Source organism: Protopterus annectens, chromosome 15.part0, assembly GCF_019279795.1.
Source record: "Protopterus annectens isolate FY-2018-M chromosome 15.part0, PAN1.0, whole genome shotgun sequence".
Lineage (NCBI taxonomy): Eukaryota > Metazoa > Chordata > Ceratodontiformes > Protopteridae > Protopterus > Protopterus annectens.
In genome coordinates, this window is record NC_056749.1 from 126,345,851 (window position 1) to 126,359,305 (window position 13,455).

Below are 13,455 nucleotides of genomic sequence, written 5' to 3' on the forward strand. Positions count from 1 at the left end.
GCCGTGCTTACTTTAACATAACTAACTTTTTTTTTTTTGCAGCAAATAAAAGGATTCATACTGGGCAACACATCATGGCTGTCTTTTACTGTCTAGCACCTCTTAAGGCTTCCAAGCATAGCATGGTGTCCTTCATGGACTTTTTTTTTTTAAAGTTTACTCACTTTCTTAGCTTGTGTTATAGAAATATGAAAGTGTTATTAGTGTACATGACAGCATTCTATTTTAGGTAAGCTCCTTTCAGGATAAGTCTACATTCATTTAATTGAACTCGGGGCTATATAGCTTGTAACAAAAATGAATTCTGATGTCTGTCTCACAGTCTTAACTGAATGTTGCAACTGCACTGAAGTTATCCAGAAATATAGCCATTCACACAGCATCAAGCCCAACCCCAAGACTTAAAGGATTCATGTTAACAAATTAGCATGAATATTGATGAAGATGCATTTTGTGAAGGGAAAGGAGTGATAGAAATAGTCTGGAAATGCAGCAGGATCTGAAGTCCCTTAATGCAGTCACAGGTTGGATCAAATGTAAAAGAAGCAGGAAGTAAAGAGTACGTGTGAACCAGGCAACGAGGCAGTAACATGCATAATATATGCCTTAGACATAGCTGTGCTGCAGCTAAGAAATGAAAAATGTATAGTCTGGCATGAAGTGTCACTGTCCTACCTCCACAAATGTTAACATATTGTAGTAGTCAGTATTAATCTGTACTACTTCATTGAAACAGTAACAAAAGCAAACATTCTGTGCCAAAGGGAATGCAGTCAGAGTTAAATATGTTTAGACTAATAGTCATTGTTTTGTTTTAAGCCAGGTTATAAACTGTCTGACTGTTAAACCCATAGCCCTTACTGAACGTCTCTCATATGTTGAAATTTTAGTGACAGCACATTAAATTACAATATGTCTTAAAAATCTGTATAACTTAGTCATATAATAAAACCCTTCTAGGCTATCATATGTAACAACACAAATTCCCAGGAACCTTTGGCAGTTTTCTTTTTTTTTACTTTTTTAGTGGCTAATTTCAGCAGCTTTATATGAAAACTGTTAACAGAAGTGTTTTTCCTAACATTTATGCTAATACTTTCATAACTATTTAACACACAAAAACTTTCTCTCTTTCTCTGTCCACCTTTCTCTCTAATTGCCATATCTAGGTTATTTCCAGCATTTTAATTTATACCCATATGAGCATCCACTTTGCTGACACTGTATTATGGAAAACAGTTTAATTACTTAGTAGTGTAAGAAGGTCTTCTGTCTTAAGGTTTCCAGCTGGTCATAAAACAATCATGCTCATTGACCTCTGCAAAATGTTCTCTTTTCATTTACTTGTTAATGCTACACCAGTGTTGGCAATATATTAATTTTTTGTTTTACATGCAGTGTTTATGAATTGAAGTTACACGTGGGCATTCGCAACCCTTGAACTCCCACATACCAGATATATTAAATTTAGTATTAAAGCAAATAATATCATTAGCAAGAAATATAACATTTAAAACCATCTTAATTCTAAAAACCTATGCATGTTATTTACACTACAAACAACCTTAACATTACACAACTTATGACAAATACTTTTTATCTTCATTACAAAAATTCTAAGATCATAGCATAACATAGTTAACTTTTTGCTTTCTTTAGAGCCATTGTATCTTACACTCAATTTGTTGCCTGACCAACAGGTAATATCTTCTCATTTTACAGCATTTAAAACTAAAGTATCCTTACAACTGATTAATTTGACCATCACACAGTGTTTCCACGTTTTTACATGGACCTCCAGTCTTGCATACTTTTAGGAGCAAATTTATTTAGAAGGACCACTGCTTGACTGTCACAGTATTATGTCTTTTGATATGCTCATATATTAACCTTGATCTTCACATTTGTACAGTGTTTATGACTTATTTATATGCTAATCTTTGATTTTCTTTGAAACATTTATTTACATGGTTGACAAGGAAAGTCTAGAACCAAAGACTGAGCACGCAACCACTCGGAATCCATAATGGATGCCAAATCAGCCAGATGTAAAACAACAAAGAAGTTTATTGTCAGTACAAGTAAGGAGACATAACTCTCCAGTTATAAATCACACACAGTGGTTAAAAGTTAAGTGCTTTCATTTCTAATGCCATGTAACTTTATCAGAACTAACTGATTAAGACCATCATTCCTCTTATAAGCACCATGTAGGGAGGGAGAGTAGTCAGGAGAATGGCATAGGGTACATTCTGTATAACAGGAAAGAAAAAATAAAAATGAACAAATATTGTGGATGGGCAAGATAGTATATGAAGTAGTAGACACAGGATCCGATTGCACTTGTTTGTAAATTACTACTGTGGACAGGGACAAGACCACTTATTTTGATGATGAGTTTTTAACATGTTTATGAGTTTTTTTGGAGTAGCTTCCTTCCTAAGGTCACGTGGAATCTTGCTCTATAGTTTGGTAGCATACACACTATTAAGGGAGTCACCATAATGATTATTTGATGTAATTAATTGCAGAAGGTTCTGAGTTTGAGAGCAGAGGTTTCTGACAGGAATATATCTGGGTACTAATCTAGTTAAGGATGGACAGGTATTTGATTAGAATATTATTTTATGTGTGAATGTATGATTTTTAGTTGATTTAGTGTCATTAAGTGATGGAATTCTAGCCAGTTAATGTTTCTGAGAGCAATGCAGTTATGGCTTCAGCTTGTAATATTGGCTCCAAATTTGTCATACATATTATATGTATTTTCACATTTATGGAGGTAAGTTTTAGGAATGTATGTTAGAATGAAGGAAGAGTATAGTAGTGTGAGAAGTTGTGTTTGGGCTGTGTTAAATAAACTAAGCAATCTTTGTTAAATAAGTTTTGGTTTTGTGTAGCATGTCCAACTTTTATTTGTGACATAATCTATGTGTTTGTTGAAAGAAAATTTCTGATTAAAAATTACTCCTAGGAGTTTTGCTTGGGATACTTGTTCATCTTAGGTTCTGCACTTAGATAAAGTAGTGATTTCACCTGCAATGAACAGTAAAAGCTTGGTTTTATTAGTGTTTAGTTATAGCTGAGATGTTTGGAGCCACTCTTCAGTCATACTGACACTGTTCTGAAGGGTGAGTTGAAGGTTGTTGAGCAAATTAGTACAGCAAATTATTGTGGAGTCATCGATATATTGTATTAATGTTGCACTGAGGGTAATCGTATGCATTTTATTGACAAAGATAGAAAATAAGATAGGTCATAAGTTGGATCCCTATGGAAAACCTGTACTAATAGGAGGGAAGTCTGAGAAAAACTGTGATCAATGGATGGCTTGGATATGATTTGTAAGATAGGTGGTAAACCAAGTTATGTTTTTTTTTACTCAATTAAACTTTAACCAAAAACAACTTCCACAAAACAGCATATTAAATAACTATGTAAAAAACAAAAAAACACACAGAATGCCACAAAGTTCTATTTTAATCAAGTTTAAGCACTTTCATTCTAAAACATGTAGAACTTCTTCAGAAATGGTTGTAAAGCTGGTTAGCTCCATTTTAAAAACCTCTGTATTGCCAAACTTAATTCTTAAATAGACATACCACAAAAAAGACAAAAAGCATGCATAAATGCAAATAGCTAAAATACATTCAAATAGCAGCCTTTCAATATGAAATTATAAAAACCATACCAGGTTTAATAAAAATTATTAAAAGGTTCATTTGAGTAAAAAAATACCAAAAAAATTAACAAGTATTTATACTGCATACAGAATTAAAAAAAAAATCAATTAATAACAGCCTTACCTTTTAGAATGGGTTTAATGGTAACAAAATCATTAATACCTGGGACAACTGTTGCATTAAGTAAGAGCTGCCAAAATCCTCACTTTGTTCTAATCGAAGTTCCCAGTCTCCTCCCCTAATAGGTTCATAGGTAGGTACTAGGCTATTGGCCCTAGGGCCTATATAAGCCTAGCCAAAAGGTACCCTGGCTTTCGCCACATAAGAAAATTATTTTCCTGTGCCGCTGTCGAGCAGAGCCACAGAAGTGATCTCCCATCCAATCATCAAGACTTTTCTTGAAGAGTGCTAATGAGGAGTTTTGTTTGATATAGATAGATAGATAAAGAAATACAGGTAGGAGATCAATGCAGACAGCAAGTACGAACAGTTGTAGAAATTTATTTAAGCGCTTTTCATCAGCCTCCAATGCTGACTTCTTCAGAATACTAAACACCATTAAAAATAGGTATATAAATACAAATTCACTTAATTGGTACAGAAAATTTAAAAGGGCAACACCAGTCATCCATTAGTTAAAAACACTCATCATTTTCATTTATAAAATCGAGGCACAAATAATACTTAAAATTTTCCAATTAATATAAATGAAATAATGCATAATGATAACCCAGGCAGTATGTATAAAAAGTGGTACTACCACTCTTATGAAATTGTTAAGCTGCTCCCATGACTGTGTGTCTTACATTTTTCATCTCTTTAAACTAGCTAATTTTAACAGGCTACTGATCGTACAAGAATCATTAAGCCCTGGGAAGCTATAAGAATTCAATCTAATTTACCAGGCCAACTCAAGCTCATCTAGTTTAAGGCTTCTTGGTCCATCCCTAGGGTTTACCTTAACTTGATCTATCACCATGAACTTAAAGCTATGGTTTCTATTACTATCTACATGTTTAGCAAGTGCATTTTCCAGCTTGAGCCTTTTAATAGCATATAAATGCTCGTACACCCTTTCTCGTAACCTCCTTTCTGTTTTACCAATGTAAAAGCACGGACAGGATGTACATCTTGCTAAATATGTTACATACGTTGAGTTGCAGTTGTATCTTCCTTTTAATTTGTATGTTGTTCGGTTCATTTGAAAGTTATTGATTTCATCCATACACTTACAATAATTGCAATTCAAACATTTACTCATCCCCGGATTCCTAACCTGTATTGTATGACCCCTTTCTAGTATTGATTTGAGATTCTTCCCTTTCCTATATGTTATTATTGGGCCTTCACCCAATTTCTGGTAGATATCTGGAAAGGTCTTAAATAAATCCCAATTCTTCCTCAATATAAACAAACAATGTTTGCTGTATGCACTATAGGTGGTTATAAAATTTACTGAGACATTCATATCTACTTGTCTAACCCTATTAGTGACCTCCATTGTGACATTCAGAATATCTGGCACCTCTGTTAGGTCACTTTCTATTGTAGTTATTAACATGGATTTAGCACTTAATAGTGGTACATAGATCTTGTTCTGTCTCTTATCCACAACCTCTTGAATAAGTGTATCCAAAAGGGACTCTGGATACCCTCTATGAGAAAACATATTCTTAATGGTCTGACACTCATCCACAAAATCATCGTCCAAACTAACCATTCTAGAGGCTCGTACCAATTGGCACTTAATGACAGATTTTTTCTGGTGGAATGGGTGGCTACTTGTGTAGTGAAGTAGCGTATTAGAATATGTATTTTTCCTAAAAATTTTTGCTTTTAATGTGTTCAGAGCGTAGTTTTTATTTAAACATATATCTAAGTATGCGATAGTGTCGCAATGGTACATAGCTGTAAACTGAAGGAAGTTAGTTGTATTATTAAAATAATTCAGAACTAACAAACTATCGTTCTCATTTCCATTAAACAGAATGAAAATGTCATCCAAAAATCGTGTGTAAAAAAAACAAACTTGTCGTAAAAACAATTGCCCTTAAATACATATTCTGCTTCCCAGTAAGCCATTACCAGGTTAGCTATGCTCCCCCCACAGGGGGACCCCATCACTACCCCTACCTTTTGCAGGAAGAACTCATTGGAGAAAATAAAATAGTTGTTGGACAGCACTAGATCTAGAAGTACTGAGACCAATTCAATCTCCCTAGTGGGTGTGTTATGTTTTTTAAGCATAAAGACCACCCATTCTAATGCTACATCCTGAGGTATACTAGTATACAAATCCTTCACATCTATAGTAAGAAAGTTGTAATTAGCTTTAAATTCCAGATCACCTATTTTCTCCAAAAATGACCAAGAGTCCTTGCAAATTTGGGTCTCATTGGCCAAATACTTTTGCAAGATAGCATCCACTACCTTAGCACAGGAGTACGTGGATGATCCTCTACTGTCCACCAAAGGTCTCAAAGGCGGATCCTCTACATTCTTGTGAATTTTTGGTATACCAAAAATGGAAGGATATCTGGGGTAGAGTATTTTCAAGTAGTTGTATACTTTTTGGTCTATGTTCCCTACTATGAACAAGTCTTCTATGCAGTCTCCAATGGCTTTGTAAGCTCTGTTCACCTCAGTACGAGTAGCAGGACTATATGCTTCAGAGCTAAGTAACCTACCCATCCTCTGTTTATATTCAGTCATGCTAAAGACCACCAAACCACCACCCTTGTCTGGTTTACAAAACCTTAAGTCTTGCGGTGAAAAAAATTGTAACATCTCCCTTTCCTCATTGCTTATATTAGTTGGATAGTTTTTACCTGCTTTAAACATGTTAACATGCCTAATATCTAATTCACAACATTTTTCAAATAAATCTAACACAGGATGCAGGGGGGGTTATATGTACTAGACACATAAAACCTATCTCTGTGGTCCACATTATATACATTCCCCATCAATACATTAAAGTTTAATTTCCTAACATAAGATTTGATGTCCAGTATAGTGTCAACAATATTCCATGGTTTAGATGGGATAAAGGTTAACCCCTTCGAAAGTAGATAACCATATCACTACTGAATTCTGTGTCACTAAAATTATATACTTTATAATCCCCCACTTTGTTCATAATAATGTCAGGTCGAGTTACACAAACTTCCCCACAGTCAAGTAACTCAGCTTGAGAAGAAACTACAGTCTCTCCATCATCATCATTAATAAGGCTGTTGTTCAGTACTTCATCCAGATTAAACTCTTTTGTTAGTTCTTGTAGTTGTTGTATGCTCGTTTTCCCTTGTACTGGGTTTGTTGGTAATTCCTCTGTTTTGGTCTCGCCCCTGTGAAGGGGCCCTGCCGAAAATTTTCATTCCGCTGCAGCGCATTGTTAACAGTTTGGGCACTACGTAGTCTGTTACACCATGGAGTGCTGCCCCCTCCCTCCCCATTCATCACCGGTGAACCAAAACCAGGGTTTGTGTTCAACAATTCAGCCTCATTATACTCTGGTTCAAGAGGTTTTGTGATCTTATTAATACTAGTTTGGTTCATCTGCCTAGGGTGGGTATCTTTTTTACCCCAAACTTGTGCTGGTGGTGGGATGGGGTAAGCAGTTCCCATACTGTACGCTTTGATATCTCTGTCCAACTTTTTAATTTTGTTAGATTCTAATTTGAGCATATATTGATCAATACTAGAAAAAATGCGTTCGTACTCATATTTATATCTCCCAAACTCAAAATGAGCTTGGATAAATTCATCCAGTTCAGTCACATACCGAGTTAACTCTTCCACCCACAAAGAATAATGTTTAATAATAGTTTCTATTAATTCAAACCCTTGGCGGTCGAATAAGTTAACTAGTTCCACATGAAATTCTGAGCCATTCTCCAAACCTGTCTGATATGAGGCTCGTCTCAAACCTTTAGGTATAACTTTCCATTTTATGCACTCACGGAAATATGATATTTCAAGTTGTAATTTTTTCAATTTGATAAGGTAAGCATCAAATAACTTTAGTTTATCAAAAATAAGGTTATCATCAGCACCATTACTTTGCTCATCACGAGAAGTAGTTAAATTATTACCGACCCCACCAATTAGGTGGAATCCATTTTTTAACCAGCAGGTAAATGAAGTAGGATTGCTTTTACCTTCCAAACCATATGTTTCAACTCTACTCCGCCGATTCAAAACATTCAGTTGTGGCGCTCTGTTTATAAATTCCACCGGGGGTGCCTCGATGGTGATTACCGGTGGTTCAGTTACTTCTGTTGGAATTACGGACCCTTTCCCGTTAGCAGTAGCTGTGTTTTTATTCCCCATATACTTCCCACTCGGATCTTCCGTTTGTGGAGGCATTGGCGTCGTGTGTAAACTGCCAGCTTGTTGAATTGGTCCGTTAACATTACTTCCAACGTTTAAAATTGTCCGATTAGAGCGACCAGTATGACCAAGTGTGTTGAGCTCCTCTCCTATATCTGGCTCGTTGTTCTGGATTAACATATCCCCATTCAGTGCCTCTACTCCAGTGTTCCCAACCATTGCTAGTCCGTTCAGGGTTCTGGCAGTTTGCTGTTTAAACGGCTCAGAAAAAGTCAAAAAGGAAGACCTCAAATCACGTTGATCCGCATCAGTATTGTCCAGTCTGTTGCAAATGTGGTCAATTTTACTCAAAAGTAAATCCAAAGTGCTGCCCATGACCGGTGTGTTCTCCTCACCCAATGAGTCTCCGACAACAGGATTAACATTAAAAACCACAGGCGTGTTCTGTGCATGTTAACAATGCGCTGCAGCGGAATGAAAATTTTCGGCAGGGCCCCTTCACAGGGGCGAGACCAAAACAGAGGAATTACCAACAAACCCAGTAGAAGGGAAAACGAGCATACAACAACTACAAGAACTAACAAAAGAGTTTAATCTGGATGAAGTACTGAACAACAGCCTTATTAATGATGATGATGGAGAGACTGTAGTTTCTTCTCAAGCTGAGTTACTTGACTGTGGGGAAGTTTGTGTAACTCGACCTGACATTATTATGAACAAAGTGGGGGATTATAAAGTATATAATTTTAGTGACACAGAATTCATTAATGATATGGTTGATCTACTTTTGAAGGGGTTAACCTTTATCCCATCTAAACCATGGAATATTGTTGACACTATACTGGACATCAAATCTTATGTTAGGAAATTAAACTTTAATGTATTGATGGGGAATGTATATAATGTGGACCACAGAGATAGGTTTTATGTGTCTAGTACATATAACCCCCCCTGCATCCTGTGTTAGATTTATTTGAAAAATGTTGTGAATTAGATATTAGGCATGTTAACATGTTTAAAGCAGGTAAAAACTATCCAACTAATATAAGCAATGAGGAAAGGGAGATGTTACAATTTTTTTCACCGCAAGACTTAAGGTTTTGTAAACCAGACAAGGGTGGTGGTTTGGTGGTCTTTAGCATGACTGAATATAAACAGAGGATGGGTAGGTTACTTAGCTCTGAAGCATATAGTCCTGCTACTCGTACTGAGGTGAACAGAGCTTACAAAGCCATTGGAGACTGCATAGAAGACTTCTTCATAGTAGGGAACATAGACCAAAATGTATACAACTACTTGAAAATACTCTACCCCAGATATCCTTCCATTTTTGGTATACCAAAAATTCACAAGAATGTAGAGGATCCGCCTTTGAGACCTTTGGTGGACAGTAGAGGATCACCCATGTACTCCTGTGCTAAGGTAGTGGATGCTATCTTGCAAAAGTATTTGGCCAATGAGACCCAAATTTGCAAGGACTCTTGGTCATTTTTGGAGAAAATAGGTGATCTGGAATTTAAAGCTAATTACAACTTTCTTACTATAGATGTGAAGGATTTGTATACCAGTATACCTCAGGATGTAGCATTAGAATGGGTGGTCTTTATGCTTAAAAAACATAACGCACCCACTAGGGAGATTGAATTGGTCTCAGTACTTCTAGATCTAGTGCTGTCCAACAACTATTTCATTTTCTCCAATGAGTTCTTCCTGCAAAAGGTAGGGGTAGCGATGGGGTCCCCCTGTGGGGGGAGCATAGCTAACCTGGTAATGGCTTACTGGGAAGCAGAATATGTATTTAAGGGCAATTGTTTTTATGACAAGTTTGTTTTTTACACACGATTTTTGGATGACATTTTCATTCTGTTTAATGGAAATGAGAACGATAGTTTGTTAGTTCTGAATTATTTTAATAATACAACTAACTTCCTTCAGTTTACAGCTATGTACCATTGCGACACTATCGCATACTTAGATATATGTTTAAATAAAAACTACGCTCTGAACACATTAACAGCAAAAATTTTTAGGAAAAATACATATTCTAATACGCTACTTCACTACACAAGTAGCCACCCATTCCAACAGAAAAAATCTGTCATTAAGTGCCAATTGGTACGAGCCTCTAGAATGGTTAGTTTGGACGACGATTTTGTGGATGAGTGTCAGACCATTAAGAATATGTTTTCTCATAGAGGGTATCCAGAGTCCCTTTTGGATACACTTATTCAAGAAGTTGTGGATAAGAGACAGAACAAGATCTATGTACCACTATTAAGTGCTAAATCCATGTTAATAACTACAATAGAAAGTGACCTAACAGAGGTGCCAGATATTCTGAATGTCACAATGGAGGTCACGAATAGGGTTAGACAAGTAGATATGAATGTCTCAGTAAATTTTATAACCACCTATAGTGCATACAGCAAACATTGTTTGTTTATATTGAGGAAGAATTGGGATTTATTTAAGACCTTTCCAGATATCTACCAGAAATTGGGTGAAGGCCCAATAGTAACATATAGGAAAGGGAAGAATCTCGAATCAATACTAGAAAGGGGTCATACAATACAGGTTAGGAATCCGGGGATGAGTAAATGTTTGAATTGCAATTATTGTAAGTGTATGGATGAAATCAATAACTTTCAAATGAACGGAACAACATACAAATTAAAAGGAAGATACAACTGCAACTCAACGTTTGTGACATATTTAGCAAGATGTACATCCTGTCCGTGCTTTTACATTGGTAAAACAGAAAGGAGGTTACGAGAAAGGGTGTACGAGCATTTATATGCTATTAAAAGGCTCAAGCTGGAAAATGCACTTGCTAAACATGTAGATAGTAATAGAAACCATAGCTTTAAGTTCATGGTGATAGATCATGTTAAGGTAAACCCTAGGGGTGGACCAAGAAGCCTTAAACTAGATGAGCTTGAGTTGGCCTGGCAAATTAGATTGAATTCTTATAGCTTCCCAGGGCTTAATGATTCTTGTACGATCAGTAGCCTGTTAAAATTAGCTAGTTTAAAGAGATGAAAAATGTAAGACACACAGTCATGGGAGCAGCTTAACAATTTCATAAGAGTGGTAGTACCACTTTTTATACATACTGCCTGGGTTATCATTATGCGTTATTTCATTTATATTAATTGGAAAATTTTAAGTATTATTTGTGCCTCGATTTTATAAATGAAAATGATGAGTGTTTTTAACTAATGGATGACTGGTGTTGCCCTTTTAAATTTTCTGTACCAATTAAGTGAATTTGTATTTATATACCTATTTTTTAATGGTGTTTAGTATTCTGAAGAAGTCAGCATTGGAGGCTGACGAAAAGCGCTTAAAAAATTTCTACAATTGTTCGTACTTGCTGTCTGCATTGATCTCCTACCTGTATTTCTTTATTACTAGTTTGTTTAGCCTGTTCATGGTGATATAGATAGATAGTTTGTTCCAGAGTATGGGAAGTCTCTGGGACAGGAATCTATCCCTCCAGCATGTTCTGTTTATTGAGGTGACAAGGTTTAGGTCCCTAGAGCATGTAGCTCGGAGGGATTGGGATTTCTTTAAGTGGAGCATGTCCAAAAGCTCTGGGTTTGACATAGCTTTGTGCGTTAGGCAGAGATCACCTCTGAGTAGGCGATATGCGATGGAGTAAAGCTGCAGTGTTTTGAGGTGGTCTGCGTAGGGCATCTGTTTGAGGCTGGTAATCCTCTTTGTGAGATATTTCTGCGGCCTTTCCAGTTGTTGTAGATGTCTTGTGAGGTACATACAAAATGGGGCGTTGTACTCTATAACTGGTCTAATGAGTGACGAGTAGAGGGGAACAATGACCTCTTTTTTCCTGGATGAGAAACCTTTTTTGATGAGGTGTGCCACGTATAAGGATTTTCTGACTACTGTGGCAATGTGATTATTAAAGGAAAGACTGCTGTCCACCTGTGTCCCAAGGTCTCGTATCACACTTTCGGTGTTAAGTAGACTACCGCCTATGTGGTAGTTCATGGGTACAGAGTTTTTACCAAAAGGGATGACAATGCACTTTTTGGCATTGAGCTTGAGGCCATGGCTTTGACACCAGGCATCTGTATCAGTGAGGCCCTTTTGTAGGATGTCCACATCTTTTGGAGTTTTGATTATGACTCCTAGTTTGCAAACTTCGTAAGCCAAAGACCTTCTGTGTTAGCCTGTACTTCCGAGAAGTAGATACCAAACAGGAGAGGACCCAGGACTGAACCCTGTGTTACTCCACTTGACACTGGTCTGAAGTTGAATTTGGAATCTCCTACTTTCACAGTGTGGTTTCTGTCAGTGAGCCAGTTGGCAACCCATCTTGTGACATAGGAATTTATACCTAGTTTAGTGAGTTTATCTGTAAATCCAGAGTGGGGGATGGTGTCAAAAGCCTTGGCGAGATCTTGATAGGCTGTGTGAACCACCTTACCCTCATCTACAGCTTTGGTGACCACTTCAAAGAAGTCTGTCAGGTTTAGGAGACATGATCTGCCTTTTACAAACCTGAACTGGGTGGGGTCCTGAGTTTGGAGATTACCAATGTCATTGTTTATAAGTTCCATGATGATACGTTCCATAGTCTTGCAGATCAGGCTCATCAGGCTAATGGGGAGGTAGTTTCCGGGGTCCGTGGTGGCTTCCCCTTTGTGGAGTGGGATAACTGTTGCTGTGCGCCATTCAGTGGGCACATAGCCTGAGGTGAGGCTATGATTGAACATGGTACTTAGGTGGGGTGCCAGTTCGTTCTGTAGTTCATGTAGAACACAGCCTGGAATGTTGTCAGGTCCCATGGATGCTGTGTTCTTGGCTTTGGAGAGTGTGTTTTTTACCTGTGCAGCCGTGATTGCAGGAACTTTACATTCTTCCGGTATAGAGATGGGCCCTTTAGGGGATGAGAGGGGGGTAATGTTAGCACTGAACCTATCTGCCAGGATGTTGGCAATATCAGTTGGTTCTGTATATTTAGTGCCATTGTGCTGTAACTCAGAGCAGATCTGAGGGTTGCCATTGAGATTCTTGACATAACTATAGAATGCTTTGTGGTTGTCTTTAGAGTCAGTGGCAATTTTGTTTTCATAACTAGCTTTGGAGGATTTTATGAGGGATCTCAGCTTCTTACTGAGGCTGACCAAGGAGTTCCTCCAATCATGGGATTTTACTCTCTTTTGCAACAGTATCTTTCTTCTGTTGTAGAGTTTGTTTATGGCAGGGGACCACCAGATTGGCTTCCTTATTTTGGAGGATAGCATCTTGGTTCTGTTAGGGATTGCACGATCCATGCACTCGTGTAAGTGCTTATAAAGTGCATTTGTGTAGGATTCAGCAGTCGTACCTCTATTGTCCGTCAGCATGGGTGTCGTGAAGTTTGCCACTTCTGTCTTAAGAAGCGTGAAGTTGGCTTTGGAGAAATTTTTTACGGTGG